The sequence below is a fragment of the Triticum aestivum genome, chromosome 4B (genome assembly GCF_018294505.1).
Source record: "Triticum aestivum cultivar Chinese Spring chromosome 4B, IWGSC CS RefSeq v2.1, whole genome shotgun sequence".
Lineage (NCBI taxonomy): Eukaryota > Viridiplantae > Streptophyta > Magnoliopsida > Poales > Poaceae > Triticum > Triticum aestivum.
Window position 1 is genome coordinate 19,549,483 of NC_057804.1, and position 5,414 is coordinate 19,554,896.

The following is a 5,414-nucleotide window of genomic DNA, read 5'->3' on the forward strand; positions in this document are numbered from 1 at the left end:
CGCCGCCCGCGGGCGCCTCCCCGCGTCCCCGCGCCCCCGTCCTCCGGCGTCCCGTCCCTGCCGGCGCGCTCCCTCCGCCGCCCTCGGCCGCTGCGCCGGAGTGCCTCCTCGCCGGCCGCCCGACTCCGCCTCATCGCCCCGTCGCCTCTGCTGCTCGCCACCGGCCGGATCCGGCGAGATCCGGGCCGGGGCCGCCTCCTCCGACCTTCCCCAGCCGCTCTCCAGCGAGAACTCCGGCCACCTCGGTTCCCGTGCCCGGCCCGATCCAGATCCGAAGGTTGACCCCCGAAATCCTAAGTCCCAGATTTTTGTAATAATCATGCCATGTTCATGCCATCATATCTCTGCAACCGTTGCTCCGTTTTGAGTGTGCTCTATATGAAACTTGCTTAGAATTGCTTGTAGTTTCATATTATCATGTTGCATCCTTGTTTTGAGGTGTTTGCTTGATGTTTGGGTGCATTTCGCATCAATGCCATGTTTAACTTGTTTTGCTCATATATTCTAGGCCGTAGCTCCGAACTAAATGAACTTTATATGTAACTTGACTAGAATCTCGTGTAGATGCTCCTTGTGCATCTTAACTTGCTGTTTAACAACTTGAACATAAGGTTTATTCAGATCTGGACCAATTTCGAAATTTGCATATGAGGACTTACCGGAATTGTTATATGTTGTTCCCGGCCTCATTTAAACTTGCCTTGATGTGTTGCTCTTGTTTGCATCATCTCTTGCCATGAGTAGCTTCATCTAGGTTTGTCATGCATCATGCTTGTTGTGCATCATGCCTTGTTCATGTGTGGTGTGTTTACCTTGTTCATGTGTGGTGTGTTTACCTATGTTGTGTGCTTCTTTTCGATAGTTCATGTTTCGTTGCGATAGTGAGGATTCATTCGTCTACGCTTGGTTCGTATTCGTGGCTTCATCCGTTCGTCTTCTTCATGGACTCGTTCTTCTTCCTTGCGGGATTTCAGGCAAGATGACCGCTATCCTGGATCTCACTACTATCATTGCTATGCTAGTTGTTTCGTTCTATCGCTATGTTGCGCTACCTATCACTTGTTTATCAAGCCATCCCATATTGCAATGAACCTTTAAGCTTTGACACCTTTCCTATGCAAACCGTTGTTTGGCTATGTTACCGCTTTGCTCAACCCCTCTTATAGCGTTGCTAGTTGCAGGTGAAGTTGAAGATTTCTCCATGGTGGACAGGATTTTTGTTGGGATATCACAATATCTCCTATATTATTAATGCATCTATATACTTGGTAAAGGGTGGAAGACTCGGCCTTATGCCTAGTGTTTTGTTCCACTCTTGCCGCCCTAGTTTCCATCATACCGGTGTTATGTTCCCGGATTTTGCGTTCCTTACGCGGTCGGGTGATTTATGGGACCCCCTTGACAGTTTGCTTTGAATAAAACTCCTCCAGCAAGGCCCAACCTTGGTTTTACCATTTGCCTCACCACCACCTATCCTTTCCCTTGGGTCGGCCAACCCGAGGGTCATCTTTATTTTAGCCCCCCGGGCCAGTGCTTGTCTAAGTGTTGTCCCGAACCGAGCCGCCTGCGGGGCCCCCTCGGGGAAACTCGAGGTCTGGTTTTACTCGTAGCCTGTCTCATCCGGTGTTGCCCTAAGAACGAGATATGTGCAGCTCCTATCGGGATTGTCGGTGCATCGGGCGGTCTTTGCTGGTCTTGTTTTACCATTGTCGAAATGTCTTGTAAACCGGGATTTCGAGTCTGATCGGGTCTTCCTGGGAGAAGGTCTATTCCTTCGTTGATCGTGAGAGCTTGTCATGGGCTAAGTTGGGACACCCCTGCAGGGTATAATCTTTCGAAAGCCGTGCCTGCGGTTATAGGCAGATGGGAATTTGTTAATGTCCGGTTGTAGATAACTTGACACCAGATCCGAATTAAAACGCATCAACCGTGTGTGTAGCCGTGATGGTCTCTTCTCGGTGGAGTCCGGGAAGTGAACACGGTTTCTGGGTTATGTTTGACGTAAGTAGGAGTTCAGGATCACTTCTTGATCATTGCTAGCTTCACGACCATTCTGTTTGCTCTCTTCTCGCTCTTATTTGGGTATGTTAGCCACCATATATGCTTAGTCGCTGCTGCAGCCTCACCACTTTACCCCTTCCTTTCCCTTTAAGCTTTGCTAGTCTTGATACCCATGGTAATGGGATTTCTGAGTCCTCGTGGCTCACAGATTACTACAACAACAGTTGCAGGTACAGGTTCTGCGATGATCATGACGCGAGAGCGATGCTTGCTTGCGTTGAGTTCTTCTTCTGCTTCTTCGATCAGGGGATAGGTTCCAGGTCGGCAGCCTGGGCTAGCAGGGTGGATGTCGTTTGAGTTTCTGTTTGTGATTCATCCGTAGTCGGATGATGCTCTGATGTATTGTGATGTTGTATTCGTGTGGCATTGTATGCCTTATGTATGTATCCCCATCTATTATGTAATGTTGATGTAATGATATCCACCTTGCAAAATCATTTCAATATGCGGGTCTATCCTTGGTGGGACCTTCGAGTTCCTTTTGGATAGGGTCGCATATTGGGCGTGACAAGTTGGTATCAGAGCCTCGACCGACCCTAGGAGCCCCCTTGATTGATTGTGTAGTTTGGCCGATGTTGAGTCTAGAATAAACTGTTTTCGGAGTCTAGTTATAACGGAGAGTAGGAATTCTTTTTACTCCTCAGCCCCTTTGTCGCGCTGGTGAGGAATCTTGACAGAGGTGTTTTGAATTACTCCTCTTCCCCTTCAAATTTTCTTTAGGATCACGCAGTTGGTTTTCCGATCGTTGGTTCTCAGCTCTTTTCATCCGGTGCATTTCTCGTCAAGTTGACTCGAGTCCCTTCATCTTTGAGTTCAATCCTCAGTTGTTTTATTTTCCCACCCGCCCTCCCCTTCTTCTTCTCGGAAACCGGAGTCCGTAATCGAGTATCCATCCTACTCGTGCGAAGTCTTTGCTTTCTTTCCTCAATGATTTCAACCGGTGTTTTCCCTTCAAGATATTCGTCGGTTCCCCCTTCCAAGTTGCATTTGTTTTTCCCGTCCTCCCACCCTTTTTCTTCCTGGAGTTTGACTCTCTCTCGACCATCTATTTCATTCATACGGAGCCTCTTCAGTCTTTCGTAAATTATTTCAACCGGTGAATTCTCGTCTCGTTCGTCATTCTTCATCCCTTTTCTTTTTTCCGGTGGACCCAATTCAAGTATTCGGTGTTGATCATATTCTTTCCCTCGGATCAAGTGTTTTCCCTGCTCGTTCTCCTCTCGTCAGTTTATCCTTCCGGAGAGTTCAAGACATATCAGGAGATTCGTCTGTGTTCCAATTAATTCGAGGTGGTCACCTCATTCAAATATTTCAATTGTTCCGGTGCTTCACCTATCTGTTCAACATCCTTTTCAACGGTGTTATCTCTTCAGTGGGCCCTAACCCACATGTCTTTTCCCAGGATCTTACCTGACTCTTCTATTTTCTCGGAGTTATTCTCAGTTCTTTTCAAGTGTGACGTAAGAATGGATTTCATCAGTCACATGCCTTTCAAGATCGATTTCAAATCATTTCATTGTTGGCTCAACCTCTCTGTTTTTCTTTCTTCCGGAGTATCTCAGTAATTTTGGTAGTGTTTCTCGTCGTCATTTGAAGATCGCAGAAGAGTCTTTCCTCTAAATCTTGCCCATTCTTGCGAAGTTTTGTGCTTCTAGCTTCATATCATCCTCTCGAATTATTTCAGTTTGTCAGATATTCCTTTTCTTACCTATCCGGAGCATGTCAGAAGTTGTTTTCCCGTTTCGTTTCACCGGAGGCCATCATTTCAGCTATCGTTATCCAATTATCCCGGTGCTTTGTTCAAGTGTTTTTTTAATCAGATCGTCATCTCTTTGTTCTTGTGCATCTAAATCCCCTCGAGCATATTTGTTCTTCCAATTCTTCCCGGTGATTCATCCTCTTTCGTCAGTCATTTCCGAATTCTAACGGTGGTTCGTTCAAGATTCTTTTCTTCGATTATCATTTCAATTTCATTCGTTCTTTTCAATTCTATCGGTGGTTCATGAAGACCTTCTCAAGGTTGCGATATGTCACTTCTCAATCATTTTCAAGAAGAATAAGTAGTATGCAAAATCCATTGTTGGTCATCAATTTAATTTGATGAAGGATAAGCATACAATAAATCTTATTCTTATTCCATCCAAGTAATTAATCCCTTCCTTCGGAGTTTATTCTTGATGAATAAATTCTAGTTCCAAGTGCTTCTCATCTTTTCTTTTCCGGAGTTCAATTTCCTCAGCCATTTCGTCGGAACCTCCTCTAAATCATCACAAGGCTCATCTTATTCTTTCTTCCTTCATTCTATCTCATCATCCTTTTGTCACCGGAGTTCTTCATGGTGGTTCTTCATGATTTAATTCATTCTGCAAGAGTTCATCAAGTATCATTCCATCCTCTCTAGTTCATGTTCTATTCTTTCCATTTTCAACCGGAGTGCTGCCTAAATCCTTTCAGTCTTATTCGTTTCTTTTCTCATTCTAACCACTCCGGTTAGAACGAGTGCTTTCATAGTCTATCTGATTCCGTGAGCTTTTGATTCTCGTCATTCTCGTCGTTCCTCTCTTCTTCTCGAGTGCTCTCGATTCTTTGCTTCTTCTTTTCAGTTATTGTTTCTCCTCATCCCTTTTTCCCTTCCGTCTCGGTCCTAAGATCTCGGGACGAGATCTCTTGTTAGTGGAGGAGTGTTGTAACGCCCCGGATCCGATGCGCCAGGTGTCTGCTAGTTATTCGCCATCATTGCCATGTCATGTGCTTGCGTGTTGCATTTTATCATGTCATCATGTGCATTGCATTGCATACGTGTTCGTCTCTTGCATCCGAGCCTTTTCCCCGTTGTCCGTTTTGCAATCCGGCGCTCCTATGTCCTCCGGCGTTCCCCTTTTGTCTCTCGTTGTGAGTGGGTGTTAAACTTTCTCGGAATGGCCCGAGGTTTGCCAAGTGGCCTTGGTATAGCACCGGTAGACCGCCTGTCAAGTTCCGTGCCATTTGGAGTTCGTTTGGTACTCCAACGGTTAACCGCGTAACCCGAAACCCCTCTTTCTCTTTGCAGCCCAACACCCTTCCTAACTGGCCCAAAACCCATCTAACTCCCCTCCATGCTCTCGGTCGTTCGTTCACGATCGCGTGGCCGGAAACCGCTCCTCATTTGGACTCTCCTAGCTTCCTCTACCTATAAAACTATGCCCTTCCCGTCCAAATTCGCAGATGAAAATCCCCCCGAAACCCTAGCCCCGCTCCCCTCGCGCGCCGGACATGTCCACCCCGCCGGACATGTCCAGCTTCCACCTCACCCCAGCCAACCCGCTTGCGCCACGTCACCCCGCCACCGCTCTCCTCCAACCGCGCACCGCCAC